General features: G+C 30.1%; 1 protein-coding gene across 1 annotated transcript in view; it reads left to right on the top strand.

Annotated features, from left to right (window-relative positions):
• Positions 1 to 19541: 19541 nt before the first annotated feature.
• The window catches only part of LOC132921703 (protein-L-histidine N-pros-methyltransferase), a 105116-nt gene continuing 101817 nt past the window's right edge, over positions 19542 to 22840 (top strand). Inside the window, 1 exon segment of the mRNA XM_060984872.1 lies at positions 19542 to 19722. The gene's annotated coding sequence lies outside the window, so the exon portion shown is untranslated.

The raw sequence follows: 22840 nt of genomic DNA, 5'->3' as shown, positions 1-22840 counted from the left end.
CATAAAGCGGATATTAAAATTTCATATCGTGTAATTTATTTTATCAAATGACTATCCACTTGGTGAAACAAAATATTATATTAAATTGCTATTGGTTACAATAATACATAAACCATATATGACAAATATTGATATTATTATAATATTATAATATTGATAATAATAATAATATAAATATTGTGAAACATAATAATATGATATTATGATTTATGTATTATTACAACCAACGGCAGTATAATACTATAATATTATATTTATATAATTGTATATCACATTTTATTTCACCAAGTGGATGGCTATTTGATGAAAACAATTACACGATTTAAAATTTTAGTCTCAATTTCTTGAAAAGTTATGGACAATTTCATCTAGTGGATGCGACATAAATGTTATATAAAATATTTCTTTACTCGTGTCCCACGTAATATTTTTAAACGTTTACACTCGCAACAGTTTGAGTATAAGTACTCAACGGAAATGGCTGACCATAATTCGAGTGAACAAAAAAAAACCATAGGCACTAGAAAACTTCACGTAATCGCGAGTCTCTGCAGCAGATATATACTATCAGTATATATCAGTAATGACGTACTCAGTCCTACCCAAAATCGTAGGCATATTTCGAAAACGTCGATCAGATTAATAATAATATTATGCAGGTGGTCGACGTCGTGGCGGTGTGTCCGCAAACACCACTACACGCGGCGCTGGGACACCCTGTACAAGAAACGACACGATATGAGTGTATCGTTATTGTTTACGCCGCCGTAGTCGTCCAGGTGTCTCGCGAGCTCACGGGGTCTCGCGCGTGTAAACGTACGCGTAGGAGATTCGAACGTGGCGGAGCAGCGACGGCAACAGCAGCAGCAGCAGCATCAGCGTCTCATATAGGTCCGGCACCGCGACGGCTCGCATTCCATTACCATTGTTCGTCCGCGCGCGCCCGCGCACACACACATGCGTGCGCGCGGTCCGATCCAGTCCTCGGCAGACTCACCGGTACCTGTTTGACCGCCCGCCCTGCCCCGTCATCGCACGGTATATACCTGTATTCGTATGCCCCCGCGCGCGCGCGCGCGTGTGTGTGTGTGTGTGTATATTATAATGTATATCAGATGCAACAGTGTCCTCTCACCCGTTGTCCCGAGTCGTCGTCGTCGTCGTCGTCGTCCATACCCCCTACGGTTTGGGTCAAGTGTGTTTCGCCCACACGTGAAACCGATTGGCATTCCAATACATATTATACATACAGGTATACACACACGGACAAATTTACGTTCCTCCGGTATCTATCCGTGTACTGCATATATATATATATATATATATACACACACAGTATAAACGTTGTGTACGTGAACACTTATGTATTATAAAATATGATATATATATATATATATAAACGCGTGTGTAAACGAACGATGTTATGATGAAAAATGGTCTTCGAAACACTAGTAGCAGCCTCGCGCGCGCATATACATATATATTATAATATTATATAAATGAGTTCGGGTACCCAAGTCCTTATTACGTAATATATTATTGTAATAGACGCAAAAGTCTCTCGTCGACTCCGCTAGACGTCCGAACGTGCGTCCACTGATTGGACGTATATATATTATTATGCCTAAATACGTACTACTCGTACGTATATTGTTCGGGTGACGTTATAATATTATTCCGAACAGTCAGAGTTTATTTATATATTACAAATACTCCGAGAATGTATTACGTTTAATGTGGGTAGTACTACGTATATTTATGTATAGGTTCCTGTACATCGTCTTTGCATAATATGTTACACACGTAATAAATGTTGTGTATAGTATACTACCATATTATTTTCATAGGCCCGTTCGATTTTTTTTTAATTTCACAGTCGGTTTTCAGGCCTCGACTCTCGACCGGCCGCTCTGTAAACTATTATTGCGGACAACAGAATTCGGGAGGGCATTTACTCTTGGCGAGAATGACGACGTACAAGCAGTGTCGACAGTGTCGTCGATACAACGCGATAGCGGAATTGCCCGGATGACGTGCGACTTCGGTCTCGAAACCGTGATAACGTCATTCAGTCGTTCTGAAGCAAATTTTTCATACTAATCGGTCGACAGCTATACCACTCTGCGTACGTACGCGCGTGTCTCGTCGTTTCAACACTATATATATATGTATATAATATCTATCGCGATCGGTTTATCAAATCGTTGTCGTGTAGCAAACGACGACTTCTCCGATGTCGAATTCCCGCAGGTGGTGCCCTCTTCGCGTACCTCTATCGGTCCGCCACCGCAGCCGCGCCCGCCGCAGGTGCAGCGAAAACGGTACACGCGTACCCGGAAGTGGATCACGCGAGCTTATTAATAATTGTACGGGTATAGATGTGCGCTTAAACGGAAACAGTAATAGCAGTATCATCCTCCCGATGTCTAATCGTCTGCAACCGCACTGTACCGTCGGAGAGAGAGAGAGAGAGAGAGAGACACGCCGCAGAAAAGACCATTTTTGTCGTCTGGATTCTCTGCGGCGAGATAACTATATATACCTACAGCCCCGCCGATCGGGTCGTCTTCGTCCGGTCGGATCGTCTTCGCTGTCGTTCATCATTTTCTGGTGGTGGTGGTGCGGGTGGTGGTGGTGGTGCGGGTGGGGTAGCGAACTGTCGCGGCGTGTCGGACGGGCGGGTTAGCTCAGGACGACGACTTTTTCTAATTGTTTTACGGCCCGGCGGCGATTAGTTCGGCCTTATTATCGCGCCGTCGTTATCATTACACAATTATTATTATTGTCATTATATAGATCGTATTGTTCTTTCCGCCGACTACGCGACCCGGTCAATTAGTACATTCGCCGGTGTGTACTCGGAAAATACGCATTACGCGCGACTACGACCGAGCGTGATGATATCCTCGCGGTCTTTTTCGTGGCAGCGGCGGACGACGATATTTTCGAGTTCACGGACTGTCGTTATTGCCGTTGCTTTATTACGTAACCACGATAGTGAATAATAATAATCGATAAATTCTCACGATTCGGCGCCGATTAAATAAAATAATATATTATATACGAATTTGCATTTAATTGCACAGCACGAGGAGCAGTCTCGCGCGCGATTATTACCTTATATTACACTCTTTATATATGTATAATAATATGTACACGGGGGAGGAGGGCGGAGGTGTACGTATGGGCACTGCTATGTATATATATCTACTGTTGTACACGCGCGTGTTGTTCAAGCCGTACATTATACGTTATTTATTTTTTTTCTATTTAAACGTATTCTTTTTTTGGTTGCGTTTATTATTATTGATATTTATAATTTCCGTTCGCACACACGGTAGTCGTCGTGTGCGACCCGGCAACCACCCGTCGACAACGCGTAGCATATAAATATTATAATCACAATGTGATAGACAAACGGCGGCGGCGGTGCCGTGATCGAACGAAATCTCCCCCGGGCCCTTCGAGCTTATAATATAGACTCGCGCGCGCCGCGCCAGTATAATATACATATTTTATTGTACGAAGTCTACGATTATACGTTTTTCCACCCACCGAAATAGGAATGGTGATTTCGTGTTTTCCGATTTCGAGTATTAGTTTTTTTTTTTAATAGCGGCCCGGGCGTATCGCGTATGGGCATGATGTGCACCACAAACGTATAATATAATTTATACGACAACCCGCGATTATAAACGGAATAAAACGGTTTACGATTATACAAAATACTTTATTCGGACATGATCATATAATAATATCATAGTATTATACGTATATATGTTATGACGGCGTGTGTGCGATGTATAAATATGTATGATAATGTTCACGTTTTGATTTTTTTCCTCCCCGATCGATTCCTCGACGATTTCGTTTTTCACTCGAGGCACTGCTTCTGTAATCGATCACTGATCACGAAATCACGCGTTTTTTTTTTTGTTTTACCTCTTTTACGTTGTATATATATATATATACATGTGTGTGTGTGTGTGTTATATAGTATATACACATTTTAAACGCGCGTCAATCGACTACCCTCGCATTCTTTGACGATGATGTGATAAAATATTTTCGAATAAAAAAAAAACACCGACGAATATAATTGTTTAATTATCGTGCTAAACTATATTATACAGCGATCGGCCGTGGGGGCCAAATGGAACCGGAATGTTGTCGGCCCGCCGCAGTGTGCGCGCATACCATATTATACATATTATATCTCGGCTCGTCCGTCCACCGGGGGTCCGTTTTCAATGCGGTTGATTGATTTGAATGTATCCGCCGTAGAAACGATTCATAATAAGAATAACACGTTTCAGATAATAAACGACGTTCTGTGACGTGTCTATGTGTGTGTGTTTGTGTGTGTGTGTGTGTGTGTGTGTGTGAGAGAGAGAAAGAGAGAGAGAGATAGAGAGAGAAACATATTTGCTGGTTAAGACATATTTTGTCAGACGTCGTGTGAGGGGTTGATGCGGGGGACGACATCGGTTATATTGTGTTTAGTGAGTGTACGGCCAAGATTTATAATACACATTATTATTATTATATTTTACCTATTCATAATAAAGGGTCGTGTTAATTTTGCATTATGAAGCTAGTGGGAATTGCATTATGTAAGACGTATCCATGTGAGATCTCTAACAATTTTGTAACGAAAAATTTGGTCGACCCTTCAGTGTATAAGTGATTGTGATATATTTAGGTACCGCCAATCGCCATTGTCGTGAAAGGATGGTCTGGAAATGTTAAAACCGTCAGAAGAACAGATTATTTTTCTGACAATTATTTCTCTCGCACCTATGACATAATAGGCGTGTATAACTGCAGTCACGTGCATTAAATTTTTTAATACAATCAACACACAACCACTGTGCCAATAGTTAACCGTGTACAATCAAAGGACATGGCTATATGTACTTCAATATAACAATATATTGTATTATTATAATAATTGCATATTTGTTAATCACAGTTCAATTTATTTGTAATTATTGTAATAAGTAATAATGTAGCTCTGTGGTAATGTGGTTTGGTTTGACATTGGTATCACTGCTGTATAACCTGGCGAGGCCACAAAATATGTGTTTATTATACGCTCCATATAAAAACACAAAAATTACAATCAAGTGTGTGAATTGTACAAAATACAATGATATTATATGCTTACATATATTATGTACACATAAATATAATATATGTGATACGTGTATATTTATATACGTATGATATATGTTTTTTAATAATATTTAAATCACATTTACTATATTTACCGTAACGTGTTAAATGTAACGCGTGATTTAAACGACTTATTCATTTCTGTTACTCGGAGCCGAGAAATAGTTTCGAAAATAACTTTTACACACCGGTGTCGTATACATATTATTGTAATATATAAATATGTATGCACACACAATAATAACATAACGTATGCCGTGCGTATAGTCAGTATGCGTTTAATTAAAACGTTTACTATGATTTATAAATGTTTACTCGCGTGGAATATATACATATACACATGCAACATGTGTATGTAGAAAAGCCTTTTAAACAAAGCAAATTAAAAAATGTTCAATACATGTAGATTCGTTACGGACAGTCGACGTGCGGACCGAGTGCGTCGAAGAATTCAATCTATCTGTTTAATTAGGTAGGTACCTTCATATTTTTTTTTTTCATCGACCGCATAAATTACAAACATTCTTTCATTGGTTTTTGTTTAGGTATTTTAGTGACTACGCATATCATTAATAAAAAAAAAAAAGATAAATTTTGGTCTTCTTCGTTTTTTTTTTTTGTACTCAAATGTTTATATTTACGCGTCACTGTTGAATCACGGCCACACGCAATATTAAAGGGCATTATTATAAAAATGGAAAGTGTTGGATCAAAAATATGCAGCAATCACAACAGTTATTGTTTATACTTACAGAGAATACAGTTCTTTAAAATTATTATTCGTTCAGCACAACTATAGATATAGTTTTAAATCGTTGATACAATAATAATATTTTAATTTTGTTGATTACTATACTTGCATAAGACTAATACTGTTATTTTTTATATACATAATTCGTATACAATACATAAATACATTTTATTCACATACATTTTTGATTAATGCTTATTAATAATAATTACGCTATTTTGTAAATGCTAATACGCTGTGCACGTTATTCCACGATAAATTATTTTTATCAGTCTTAATCCCGTGACTAAAACAATAATGTATTAATTATATGTAAATTTGATAGTAAAAGTATGTTTTTCAGAAACTTCTGTGAAACTTTTAAATACAGCTTGGATATAATAATATTATAATTATTTTATAATATTGCATACTTAATCAAGTTCCAAGGTCTTGGGGTGTGCTTGACTCCCCCCCCCCATACAAAAAAAAGCTCGATTATAATTTCGTTAAAAACCCGTAGCAAATCGGCGTCACTAGGAAATGAAAAAAAACTTATACTCGAGATGTGTGCTTGCGTATACGTATTATGACATTACAATCGGTATATGTATATGTATTATATCCATATTGCCGGTATAACACATAACAAATAAGAAAGTATGTCGTTTATTAAAAATGCGCTTTCTTATATATAGGTGGTATGTTTTTAAATATTCAAAGAATGGTAAATGTAGTGATGTTATTTCTTTGTTGTACGAATAACACCTCCGAAAATACACACATCCGCACAAATGTATAAATATCATTATTATTATTACTCCGGTACTTATACGCATATCAATATGTATATGTATGTATCTATTTTTTTCTATGATTATAGTGCGTATGGTCAAATCGTCTATACGCATTATACTTCGTGATTGATGTACATAAAATATTACATTTATATACGCATATAGGTAATTCGTATGTACAGAGATTCATATGCGCGCTTTATATAAAACCACGCGCGTTAATACACATACTCAAATTATTATTTATTTTTTTCCCATCGAATTCTTCTTGTATATACTAAGGCGTTGTACTTACGCGGTATATGCGATTATTTTTATCGTCGTCGACCAGTAAGCACGTATTATTCATAGTATAGCTGATTTGTTACATATGCCACTCGTACACACGTCACACACGACTATCCACGGAACTCACAAACTGCACTCAGTCAAAATAATAGAACAGATTGTATTATGAAGACGTAATATGTATGGGACGTGAGCACCACAATATCATCGAAAATAATATTATTTTATACGCGTAAGTACGCTATTTTAATTTATAGATACAGAGCCACATCGATTTGACTATTTTAGAGCGGCCTGCACCGTACACGGTTACTATATTCAAAGTACTCTATACACGTACTTATAAGTGTCTATATATACTTATATATACTATAGTCTATAGTTCTATACCTGCTTAATATTTGCTACCTGCTGGTGTATATTTCCAACATTTCAGCTGTACGGTATTTAGAATAAAATATTATATCTATATTATTTTATATTTATATTTATAAAAGCAGGTAACAGAAATAATTATTTGAGCACTAAAACGATTGGTCTTAGGTTTGAACTCAAAACATGAAATGGGAGTTTCGACATGTATTCTCATATCTTCTGTGACTAAATTTTGATCCGTAGGTATCTTAAACTTTTAGAAATATTAAAATTTATTTAAAAATTAAAAATGTTGGTATTCATTTTCGAAAAAAGTTACTCAAATACGTACTAATAATGCATGCTAATTATTAATATGTAAAAATAATGCAAAAATAATATTTTTTATAATTTTAGGGTAGCGGACAAGTAAATTACCAATGACGTATTTTCAAAAGTCAACAACCGATGAGAGCATTAAATTTACAGATTTTGTAAGATTGGTGACAAAATGTTTTAAGAGTAGTTAATAATTATATTTTACAATGTCACACAAACGTATTTTGTAAAGTATATAATATATATAGTGGCACAGTAATATAGGATTACAGCGACAAATTCACTGAAATTGCAATATTAATTACGTAGTGAATATTTTCAGAATGATAATGCGTGCAGGGGGCGATGAATTCATGGTTATTGTCAACTTCTGGTCGGTAACCGTTTCGCAGTTATCCAATACCACTGAATATAGAATAACTGTTTTCGATATTTATGTAGGTTCGCCACATCTTGATGTAGTTGGTGATGGGCAGAAGCCAGCGGTGTACCTAGAGCTCAATTAAGGGAAAAGGAGGAGGTATTTATCTCAAATTATCGTGAATTAAAAAAATCATAATATATTATATTATTAATGTAAAAAAGCTTAGTAAGTACCGTGCCGTTGTAGAAGACGTAATAGGTATAAATCATGTAAATAATTAATCAAGATATGATATTTTTCGGATATATTTGGTACGTATTTTACATTTAACATCATAATAGCACCCCATATAAACCTCGTTAATATAATATCACTTTAATTGTTAAAAATTAATTTGTCGTCGACGCTGTTTCAGTGGACGCGATGAGTATAGGCATGGAAGTAGAGTATATTATACACATTATTATATACCTTTTTATCTGTATCATAACGACGGCGTACTGATTTTCTAAATCGAATCTGATTTTCGGGTGCGATAATCGGTTTTAGTGTCGCGGCTCGTGGCGGCGATCCGACTAGGAGATCGAAACGTACGAGTACTTATATGTATAGGCACTATATAGGTATGCCGCGAGGAATATTTCCTGAGGAATAGGCACGCATAAAAATATTATAATATTCGTCGCGTGCTCCATGTGTCCGGCGACTTATTGAATTCGTGTGCACGGACGCGTACCTATACATAATAATAATATCATAATATCAATATGGTAATACGAAAAATAAACCACCGCGCATAATATCTATACACACAATATACTTATAACGGATCTACCGCGATCGACGATAATAATGCGTCTTTTTACGACGGACGTGCGTCTGTGCGTGTACGTATAATGTATACAAGGTAGGTGGAAAAAAACACGTGTACCCCCACCCCCACCCAATATAATAACATTATAATATTCATCCGAGGCGCAACAAACCTCTATACTCCCGTTGAATATCTAATAGATCTGATACGTTTGATGATAATAATACAATAATAAAATTATAATCGTTTTGTTTTCATCGCGCCAATATACTCGCGCACGCGCATATAATAATATACACACTCACACGCACACACACACACACATATATATATATATACCTATATATCTATGCATAATATGATATATCATCATGTATTGTTTACATATATAACTCGGGGAAACGCGTCGGCTATACCTAATATCCGTCCGTGTACTGCAGGTGAGAATGTAATTATGCATTTTTTTTTTTACCGTACACGCAGACACTAATACACAAACACTACTGCAGTGGCGGTGTAAACGTGCAGTGTCGTCTCGTGTAGTGTAATTACGACGTCATATCGTATTTAAAATAATAATAACAATATATATATACAAAATAATTACCCGTTGTTGCGTTTTTCTCACGTTACGGCGAGTAACACTTGTACACGGACGAAAAACAAACAAAGACCGTACAATAACTTACAGAGTGACGGTTTTGTTTCCATTAGTTCGAATTCATTAAAACGTTCTACGATAAAATCGTCACACTTTATAAAATCTGTAATTTATTTTTAATGTTTTTATTTCGTAATGTTTTACACGAAAAATGTACGTAGGTACACCGTGTAGGAGTTTAGTAACGTTACATTACAATATTTAAAATATTAAAAAACAAAAAAACTGTAATAAAGTATTTATTCGTGTTGCGTTGAACATCGTGTTCATTAGAGAAACACGATACCTAGAAGATAATAATTGCGACGATCGAACGTCGAAAGAAATTTTATTGAAATAATTTTTTCGTATGAAATTAACATAAATTACTTGTAAATTAATTTTATTTTACATTAATTTTAAATACTTTAATGTTACGTACTAATTATAAATCAACGAGCCAAATAGACATAAATAACTGAAAGACGCGTGTGAGATTATAATATATTCAAATATACATATATAATGTGTATTAGAGTAAAATATTATTATATGGCACTAATGCTCTAGTCGTATTGGAATAAAATTAATGCACTTAAACTAGAATGACTAGATATTATAGAAACACAATTTATAATTAAAAATATAAGTTGAATACAGATTGATATCCATGCAGCTCGTTAATATATGCATATATGTAGGGAAAAATTGAAAATATATTTTTAATACAAATCAAGCTTCACACTATATGAAGGAAGAATAATTTATGTTCATAAATATAGGTGCGTAATACTTTAATAATTACAGATTGGTTTTTTCAATTTTAAATTATTTACTTAATACCGTTGTATAATATAATTTAATATTTATATTTTATATACATAAGATACCTAATAGATGGTTTAAAACCAAACATAAGATTATGTGACTACCTAAATTACCTGTATATAGTTTTTATTTTATTGACTTCATTAATATACTTCACTCAAGAAAATTGTATCGTGAATTCTCGAATCGTGGAAATGCTATAGGGAATATGTTTAATATGTAAAATACATGCAATTAAATCAATTATATTGTATTATTAAAAATATAATATAGTATAATTATTAAAAATTGTAGGTATATAATAGAATATTTATTACACAGAGCACAGGCGTATCGAGTACAAACAAGACAAGAAGTTCAAGGGGCACAAAATTGATCAATTATTTTTAAAACAAACTTTTTAATATGTTATTTAATTTGTATAACTTAGTAAATTGTGGCTATATTTATGAATGTATTTTTCTTTTTCATATTGTAAATTTAAAAAATGTGTGCTTATTACAAGTCTATTATTGTGTTTAAAAGGCGTTAATTAATAATTTGAAAATAATTCGTTTCAGAAATACTTTTTTAAAATTAGACTGTATAGATATTACTATATTAGCTTGCTAAAATATAATACATTAAAATGTTTTTTAATAAATAATAAGCAAATTATAAATTATAATTGCTTGCATTTTATTGATAAACTACATTATATTGATATATGATTTTCAATACTTAATATATTATAATAATACGACGCGTACCTATTCGTCAAATCTTTAAGAATAGTTTTATTTTTAGTATACACTTATATATTATGTAAATTAAATTTTAACGAATAATAAGATTTTTTGTTTAAAATGATATAATATGTTCTTTCTCAACGAATAATAATTATTTTTTTAAATAGTCATACATACATACATACGTAAATAGTCGCTCTCTGATAAAACTGCATTCTCGAAAATGTATGTGATTATGCAAATCTTTAATAGAGAAATTAATTATAGTGGCTCTATTATATATATTATTATATGCATAATATATATTATGATCTACATATTAACACAATGATTTTCATTTTTTTACGTGTGTTTTCTTATTAACAATACATTCAAATTTAATAGGCGATCACGGGAAAACATAATTCACGCGCCCAAACGCATTCGACGGAACCCACAGAAATGATAATAGACATGAAAATGAAAATACCAAAATATTATTCATACCAGTACCTTGTATTATAGGTAGGTATAGTATGCAGTGCAATGAGCTGTAGATATATTGCAGGGTAGAATATTATACTTAACGATTAGAATTATAAACGACGTAACGGTAAACGCTGAAAATATTTTCCATCACGTACCTATAATATAACAATATATGCATTCAAGTTAAATACCAAATAAAAATAATAATAATAGTTTTGTTTAGTCATTTTCTAAACAAAATCCATCATAATGGCCGTATATATACGCGCTGTGCAAATGGTACAAGCATTGCGGCGGATCTGGTCATATATGCAACTATATATATATGAATATTTGTACATATTATATATATATAGTTGTGTGTCCGTGCACGTTATGTATATGTATAGACGTATAGTGAGTTTATTGTTATTGTCCTCGACGCCCGTCGGTATACCACCGAATTTTCCCAAGGACCGTTGCAGACGTTTTTCACGGTTTTCAAGACGACGACGTCGTTATAATAATAATAATATGGTAAAATGGTATAACACAGTAAAATAATAATAATAATGATCGCATGTAGGTACGTATATATACGCTTTAAAAATAGGTCCAGCGCGCGTGAGATCCGATGGAATGCAGAGGCGGCCATAGTGTTATTATATTATATTATTTTTTATTAATTATTCTCCCCCGACTAATAATAAAATATACACGGCGGCGGTGGCGGGTTGAATAATATGATATAATATGTATATATATATATATATATATATATATATATATATGTGTGTAATAGGTAGTGTAATATACGTATATACTCTGGTCGATCGGTTGATGGTGTGTGGTGACCGGGACGCGGCGGTATAGGAGAAGAGGTAACGGAGCACGCGTTTTAGACCTATACGTGTGAAAGGAAAATTAATAATTAGAGTGTCGTTAATGAGGTGCGCACGATAAAACCACCGTGAAGAACAAAGACCAAAAAATAATAAAAATTATATACGTAAAACGCAGTATACAATGGTCATCCGCGCCCGATCTATACATCCGAGCACAGCATATATTCGTTCCTTTCATTATTATTTATAATTTTTTTAGTAGTTATTATATTATTATATATATATATAATATCATATTATTGTGGTTTTTCATTGGTCTCCGTGCAGTCTCTGTCTGTGCGCGTATGTATGCGCGTGCGCGACCATAAAATAATGATTAATAACGACCGCGAAGACGCGCGACGTACTACCCGCCGCACATTATTGTACGACACACACACACATATATATATGTAAAAATAAAAGGAAAAAAATTAAATATACGTATCGTCGGGAAAAGATGGAGAAAAAAACGTGTATAATCATAATAATAATAATAATAATAATATAATAATGAAAATCGATTGGTCCGGAGGCTTGTGAAGATCAATTCCAGTAGCCGGACCACGGCCCGCGGCTCCATGTCTAATTGCAGAACAATGCTCGTCGTTGTCGTCGTCGTCGTCGTCGTGTGTACCGACTACTTCTTAGGCAATACGTCCGTGTGCATGTGTGTGAGCGCGTAGACGAGAGACCAGTCTCCGCGCACACACTGACGGCAATCAACGTCGTCGTGATCGTTATTATCATTATTAGAACGCCTGCACCACTATAATATAATATACCCTGTAGGTAGACCGTACCACCTTGTAAGCGCGAGAGAAAACACTACTGTGAAAATTTTTAATATCTCATATTATTATTATTTTATTGAGTACACGAATAGTACCTTTATATGCACACACCGCGTTAAGTGATAATAATAACGCTCCGGAGCGGTGTTTTGACGGCGACCTTGACGTTTAAACAAGCGCTCCAATTTTCGTGGTATCATATAATATTCGTCTGTAGCACGGGGTCATGCACGATATTGTCGTATATTATTTCGAGTTGTTTGCATTCAGAGTATGTGTTTTTTGACCGGCCCAAAGTTGACCCCCGACAGATCAGCTGTGGTGATATTTGAAAATACCAAAAAATTATACTCACCCGTTCCAATAACCGTGTGCACATATCGTTTTTAATACATTTTTAATCATGCCAGAGCAAAAGTGCATATAATATTTATAATGTATATGTTTACTTGTTATAGATATTTTATTGCTTAATATTTATACCTGCACGTATATTCAGTATTGTTAAAATATTTATTATGCATCACACTTTCTAATCCTAACATAAACACCATGAACTATTCATCATTTCAAACTTATAATTTTCTTATTACATTCGACATATAAATATTACCATATCTATATAATTTACATATTTTTTAAATAAACTGTCCATTGGTGAAGCAAAAACTAGAATAATAGGAAATATTTAAATTGAAACGCAATTAAAAATAAATTATGTTATTTATGTAATAATATTATCTATATTAATCTATAAAAATTTCTAAGCATATTTTAATAGTACTAGTACATACGACATATACAGACTGATTCGCAGAGTATTGTCACTACTATTTTTTCCTTAATTTATGCACATTATATCAAAATATTGATTTTTAAATTTTCAAATATTTTTAAAAGTTAAAGGTTATATTTAAGGAGTATTGGATAGCGATACAAGCTTATATTTTTAAACTGAAGATCACCTTTTTATTGTTAATTATTTTTTTTTATAAATATTAATGTAACTAAATCAAAATTCGAATGCGTTGTTTTTTTTTTGTTTTTTTTTTTTTGATTTAACAAAACAAGATTAACAGTCTACGATAATAGGTTTGGAAGACATTATAAGGACAATATGATGATTTGAAGACTGTATTAATCAATTAAAATGTTATAATTTGTAAGAATAGTATTAAATATTAATATAATAATAAAGGAGTACAAAATACTAGATAAAATATTATACATATATTATAATTTATTGTATTCCAAAAATATCAATAAGGAATTAAGGACTATTATCTTTATTGCATATACACTTTAATAATTCTGAAACTTCACTCATTCAAATTTAGATTTAGCTACAAATATTTTTTTAATATCTGTAATGATTTTAAAAGGTGTTCTCATTTGAAAAAAGAGAATATTTTGTCTTCATGTGCCCTGCACTTTATAAGATATAAAAATATATTTCTTATATATATTTATATGTATTTTAAAAATCAGAAATAAAATAAATACATTATTAAAGAATAAAAGGAGGATTGGTATACTCGACGAATCACTCTATATAACTATATTAATATTATGGTGGAGCCACGGAGTGAACATAAGTGTTAAAAATGTTACTATAAGAATATTAAAAATTGATAAGCTTGATAATTTTGTATATCAATATATATATTTTTATTGATGACCTACATACTATTATAGTATTATATAATTACTGCTGTATGTATGCGATTTGTATGTTCGTTTAAAAACTATATTTACTATTTATTATGACGTGTATGACATCATGAGTTGCAATATATTAATTATGTTTTATATTGATAATATCTGTGTATATATTCAGGCTTAATTTTTGAATACAAAAAAATGTATTATGTAATTTTATAGTTATTTTTTAGTTGTTATAAAATGTAAAGATATAAATAATTATGAGGACAAATTGTTAAAATCTTAGCCAAAGATAAATTTTGATTTTTTTTTTACTATACATTATTAAATAATTATATACAGTATACCTATACAGTATACCTATACCTACTACTCGGATAAAATTGTAATTATTACGTATCAAGTATATTAGTACATTTATGCTCCTTTTATTATTTTAATGATCATTTTTATTTTTTTTAACTATTTTAGCTACTTAATGTTCAAATCGATTATATATAATTTTGCAGATGAAAACTAAAAATTTAAAATTTCAATATTCATATTTTATAAAACTTGCAATTATGCATGGGCGCATAATATGCAAAAAAAGTATTATTGCATATATATATATATATATGTATATTTAGTGTATTATAAATAATTTTCAGTTACAACATTATTATCGATCATTGAGTAAGTTATGGCTGTACTTAAATTATAGGTCTACTAATTTAATTCATACAATCAAAATGTACACTGCAATAGTATGATCTTTACAGAAAAAAAAAACCATTCCATTTTAAAGTTTGTCATTTTTTAATTTCTTTCCTTAAATAAAAGTAAGACATTTGTTGAGTCATACTTATATAGAATGAGTATAGAAGTATTAGAACAATATAATTAAAAACCAGTTTATTTATCACAATATTATCTGGCTGGTTGAATAATTTGATACATTTTATTACTATATAATAATAATAATAATAATATGTAGCATAATCACTATAATATAGTCTATACTTTAAATGATTATATACTGCACTCTACGAATATACAAAATGCACTATATTGCGGTTACAGCAATGCCCATAGTATTTCATATTCACATGGTATATTGTAATACTATTTTTATTTTTTTACTGTACCTATATATGGATGTAAATTATTGTATTTTAATATTTGAATAACAATAAATTATTAATATATTAGTGTTTTACTTATACTATATTGTTATGGGATAATTTTTATTTTTATTACATAATAAACCTTATAAATTATTGTTTCTTATTCGAAAATTTATTATTATTATAATTAATATACACTTTTTGATACATTTTTATTAACTATTAAGTCCAGTATAAACGTAAGGAATTATTCGTATAATGTAGTTTTATGGTTGTATATATTATGTATATAAATAAAACGTAAAATTAAGGTGCAATAATAAATATTTATTATAAACAATGCTCAATCTTAATTTAAAGTTAAAGCTTTCAACAAATATTTGAACAAATTCAAATATTCATAAAGGCGAAGTCAATAGTCGTACAATAAAATTACACGTACCTAATTACGTGCAATATACAAAGAATTATTTTTAAAGAATAGTATACCTAGTTGGCAAAAAAATAATATAAATACAAATAATATAATATCATTAATATTAATTATTATCATAAACATACCAATGGTTAATTTAATTACAAAAATTGAACTTAAAGTTATGCATCTATGTATAGTATTTTGACTAAACCTAAGCTGTAATATAATTTATTATATATCATATTTTACATTTTTACAATCGTGTGTGTATTTGAATACATATTAAATACACTGATGTAAATTATTTAGTGATTCAAATTTTTTCATAAACCGGACTACAGGAGCAAATAGCTGATTATCATCATATTATACATTTGTACGGTACGTCTATACCAGAGGAATAAGACGACGGAAGAATAGGATAAAAAACGGTGATGGCCGGTGTTAGACTGATCTATACGGACATTATACACGCCAGGAATATTATCATTATTATTATTATTGTTATTACTAAGGTAGACAGCACAATTAAATTTTGACTCATTGGATGAATAACAAGTGCGTAATAATAAATTACATCCGTAGCAATGAGGTTTTCATTATGCCTACGACGACGTTATTACCCTATTTTTATCTATTTATTTTTTTTTTTATTATATTCTTTTAAATATATTTTTAATGTTTGTTTCTTCCGTTGGATGTCATGTCTATACTGTCGTTGGTATAAAAACTCATTGTGCTGTATCCTATTGCTTCTCGGAGATCCGCCGTGCATACAATACATCGTCGGATGAAAATTAAAATAATTACCTTTCGGCAATTATTATATACCTTCTCTACAGAGGCATAAACAATTTCGGATATTAAAAAAATATAAATATATATATATATTGTAATATGAACTACCTGGGTAATAATAACATATATTTTATAAGCGTACTTTTGAAATTGAGCAGAGCGATAAATGTATTAGTATTGGTTTTAATGGTTTTACAATTATGTATAGGTATTATTTTTTTAATATTTTATTTTCTAAAATTATTTTAATTAATTTTAAACTATATTTATATCAAAAATTTACAAAATATATTAACAACGTTCTGTGCGCTGTGCCTCTGGGGTACGTTAGTATAATTATTTTAAGTTAGTTTTAGGCTATTGTTATTTGTTAATATAACAGTTGAACAATTTTAAAATAATATAGTTATATAATATATTTATTAACGTGATCTATTTTTTCCATAATTAGTCCAGTCCGCCGTATTACACTAATAAAAAAAATAAATTATTATTACCAATATATTTTTAAATTAGAATATCATTATCAATATTGATGTTGACAGACTTACTACGTTTAGCACGAACCATTGGCGAGGTATACATTTGAAACCTATTAAACAACAGTACCTACTGTTTATATTTGTAAATTAAAACTTTTAAAACAATAATAAAACACGATCAATTAAAAATGTATAATAATTTATTATATACTATACTATATTAATATTTAATACTTACTTATAGTAGTTAGTTTTTATTAATACATGTTGTACAATAAAATTGTATAGTTAGGTATATTACCAATTAATAAGTTCCAAGGTACCTATAAAATAATTGTGAAGTATATTCTTTATTTATATCGATATTTATATAATTCTTTAGCAGTTATTTCACATAAATAACGAGTATACCTAATATACTTAATATAATAAATCATTGATCCTGGCATTCTAATGTTTTGCTGTTGCGCATTTATTCCATTATTACTACAATACTATATATAGTTAGAGATTGGCTACAAATAATTTACTAACAATAAAATTCGAAAAACGATTCGAAATTTGAAAGCTAACATCATTTGATACGAATAATCGCACACAACCTAAACGCGATAAAATATAGCTAGCCGTGAAACTCAGAATGAAAAAATATAGTAAACACAGGTACACAGACATACAGTTTCCATGCAAGACGTCGCCACTGAGTAATATAAATTATAAGAACAATATTATTAAAATGTATTCTTATTAAGCGCGACTCCGCCGAAGTCAGCCTGCACCATAGATTAATATTTAATATATATTGTATACTATAAACTTTTTTTTTTATATAAATATTATAATATTATGACGTGTATGTCCCTTGGGTATAGTGTTATTTCGTACGATCTGGTTTTCGTTAAAAATTAATTTTAATTATGGTCTTTATCAAACGCCATCAAGCGATAAGTTATTATTTTTTTTTTATATATATATAGCTATATAAGACAGCTAAGATACACTTTTTTACGTATCTATGCGGTATATCAACGTGTACATTTTATTATAGGTATATACTGTATTACCTAGGTACGTATATTAAGTACTTTATATATTCTATAATCGCTATTAAACTGTTCAATGTAATTGCATTGGGAATTTTGTTTTTTGAAATTGATTAACACATTGAGTTATTCAGTTGGATAGATTTATGATATAATATTATATATAATTAACTATACATACATAGTAAACATATACACAGCTTAAGTGCTTTACTGGCACCAACTTATTTTTATGTATTTGCAATTTCTCCGAACATATATTCAGATTTAATTAAATTTATCTAATAATGACAAACAATGTATAAATTACTGATTATTATCAATTAACGAAACGTCGATTCTTAAGTTGACATTTTAAAATTTAAATTAAAAGCTTCATTATTATTATTTTTTTTTTTTGTTTATTAATTTATTGGTCATGCATATTTTATAATTGTGAAATCTATACAACATTATTAGATTTTCATATTTAACTTGAAACTATACACTAAAATGTATTATTTAATAATAACTTTTATGGTCACTGATTTGAGGGTTAGATCAACAGCAAGATGTTTAGTAGATATATCTTCAAAAAAATGTACAGATACCATGTAATAATATATTTTCTAAACAATATTTTACAGGAGCATGAACACATAAAATTATTATAATATAGAGCGGGAGTAGAAACCGTTCGGCGGCAAAAGGACGTCAATGCCAATGTCGGTAATTATTGTATGTAAAAAAATACCGTATCAAAAATTATTGTACACTGGGCGCGCCTAGAACCTGCACGGTCACCAGCCGACACCCACCACCCGCCACTGCACAATTGACTAACAGCCGGTTAATCTTATCATAACTCGCCTCTTATCAGTTCCAAATTATTGAAAACAAACTAATTGTTGATCGAAAGTTCATGTTTTGTTTATTTTATTTAAAGAATAATCTCTTCGCTAATGTTTCGAATATATTGTATAAGTTTTTCATTGTTAATTCGTTGATTGCTAGTACACATTGTATACGTCATGATATGAAATATCAAATAGGTATGTACCTACAATTATTATACGCAATATTGACATATTATTATTGTGTTTACCGTTTTGATTATTATAATCTAACATTATCATTCGTTTAGTATAGTTTTACTGTAAAATGATTTTCTTTAAACGCGTTTGATTTCAATAATCGTGATCTTTTACGACGAAGTTGTTTAAATTAAACCCCAGTTTATCGATTTTCTCATTTGTGCAACATCTTTATTACTTAATAATTATTAGATCATTATTATTATTACTAAAATGTAATGTTTATACTACCTTGTATTTGTACATTGTGGTGCATTCGTTCAATACCTTAAAATAGTAATTTAAAAATAATTTGTTATTTTAACAATGTAAAATGTGTATTATCACAGTGTGTGAGATTATAATCTTCGTACGTATACTACTGTTACATTACTACGAATAAGATGTAGTTGCGTGTACACATTCCGCGGCGGGAACGTTCGTTTTGAATAACACCAGTTGACACTAGGTCAGTGTTACCACACTCGTCCCATTATTATTAGAAACGAAAAATGAAAAATTTAAATATTTTGATATTATATGCCTTAATGAAAATGCTGTCTACACATTTAGTATAAAATTAAATTGTATACGTTTGGTAAAATTATTAAATTATATTATTTTCATCTTATGATATGAATATTAATATTATTTTATTATTTCTACAATGTACCTAAACATATTACACGGTTATTGATTACTTCATACTTTCATATTAAATAAATAATTATATCTCTAATAACTTATAAACATTATTAACATTATACTATACACTTTGATCGGAGCGTTTAATTAAGCCTTACATAATACATTTTAATAATGTTCATTTAATGTGCGGATACAGTATATGTTTAAAATAATATTGTTTGATTTTTATTTCTTAATGATTTATTTTAATTAAGTGTAGATATTTCGGAAATGTTCTATGTATAATATATAGGCACATTGTATATCTAAAAGGAAATGATTAGCCTCTAAATCATAATTTATAAGCTGTGTGTATTTTGAGATTAATAGGCATAAATGATAAAGTATTATTGATAAACACTTTTTAAATTAATATTAATTGCTTTTTTTTTTAGTATTCTTAACATTCTCGTATTACAGTCATATTTATCATATTCCTACTATTTATACAACTTAGGTTCGTACATTATAGTCATTATACAGTACATTATTTATTCCTGTATTAAAAAATATGAAATTTATATACTTAATAATTAAGCATTAATATTTATTAATAGTCATAAAGTAATCAGTGTATCTAGATTATATTTGTTGGGCATACCCAAATTTTCATTCTTCTAATTAATCTATTTTTGTTATATTTAAAATCATATGTCCAAGAATATTAACATTAATCTAAAATTTAAATAAAAATGTTAAACATTTTGTGAAAATTATCAATAATATTTTAATTAATATTAATTAGATATGTGTGTACAACGGATATACTATTGTCTATTAATTGTTGGTTTATTGTTGAAAATACTTATGTCTTAGAATTGTATTTGAATGATATTAAAAATTAGTAAAAAAATATATAAATAAATTTAGCCATAGGGATTAAATTTAAGTAATTCATATTTTGATAATGTATTATTCAATTTAAGTATAAAACTATTCAATACTATTGTAATTTTATTCCATAACAACTTCAAAAGTATATATTTGTTGTTGATAAACAGTAATTCTTTTATTCAAATCCAAAAACGTCCACGATTTATTTAACAAATTGGTTTTTGTATGTATACAATAATTTGTGTTACCTTTTTAAATAATTTATAGCTCAAAAAGAAAATTTTAGTATAAAAATATAGATTATAAAAACATACCTATATAATAGTTTTGATTTTATTTATTTTACATGAATAACATTCATTTTAAATCGAAGAAAGTGTTAGCATTGCTTATCCGTTAGCGCATTATTTGTTTTTTCTCTGTCACCTATGAATTATTATGCAAATTTGCTATGTTTAACGTAGGTCAGAAAGAGAAAAATTAGTGTGCTAACTTGCTTTTTAATTGTTTTGATTTTATTTAGAATTGTTGTTCAAAATAAAAAATATAATTTAATCTTTATGCAATTGTAATTGTAATTTATTTGTAGATTAGATGTTTATTGATGGATTTTCTTCTACACAATTGAAGTCAATTACATATTTACTTCAAGCAAAATTGCTTTAGATTATCATCATTGAATCTGTTTTCTTTTATCTTTCTCATACCCATTACGAGTGTGAATTTGTCTCAAATGCAAATGCATAACTTCCGTTTAATGTTTTATTTATCATTATTTTCAGTGCTTTTCGCGCGCTAATGTTTCGCACGAGCAGTTTTATATAATATTTTATAAAGTATTATATCCGTTAAATGAAATAACTCGCGATTATCATTGGCTACACAGTCAATGATCATGTGGAGGAAGTTATTTTTCTACTACCACTCAAAATAATGTTTTTTCTTTTCTTTTTAAATATGCTTTCGTTTGCTGAGACTTAGACGGAGTGCTTCCGTTGCAAGTCACCGCGTACTTACCAACCAAAAAAAGCTAAACAAAATAAGTGTATTGACCTGAACAAACACCTGGTAACAATGATTTAATCTCATCGGGCCTAAATAAACATACAACATTCAAATTAATAATAACTATCTATCTATACACTCGGAGAGAGTCGAGGAGAAGTATTGAAGAAAAAGGGCTTAAGTCATTTCTCCCTCAACAATCGGTTGGTTGGTTTTTTTGTGCTCATAATGTAAACATCTCTTTTGGGGTTCCCGCTAATGATTTATTATTATAATATTACTGCTGCGTGTACTTTTTATTGTTATTATTATTATTATTATTATTATTATTGTATTTGCATTTCTTCTATGTTATGCCATTTGTTAAAGAAATTAATTATTTGATTTAAAAATACAAAATAACCTACCTAATAAGTAATAACAAATCATTTTGATAAATTTGTTTTCATTGATTTCATTTAATTCAAATTTAAGAATGAATCAAAACATATAAAAATTTATTTCATTTAATTAAATTATATTTATATTTGTATAGTGTATACTTATTGCTTCTCGGTATTTTCTAGTTTTA

Source organism: Rhopalosiphum padi, chromosome 2, assembly GCF_020882245.1.
Source record: "Rhopalosiphum padi isolate XX-2018 chromosome 2, ASM2088224v1, whole genome shotgun sequence".
Lineage (NCBI taxonomy): Eukaryota > Metazoa > Arthropoda > Insecta > Hemiptera > Aphididae > Rhopalosiphum > Rhopalosiphum padi.
Note: the sequence above shows the minus strand (reverse complement) of the source record. Positions and strands in the feature narration are given on the sequence as shown.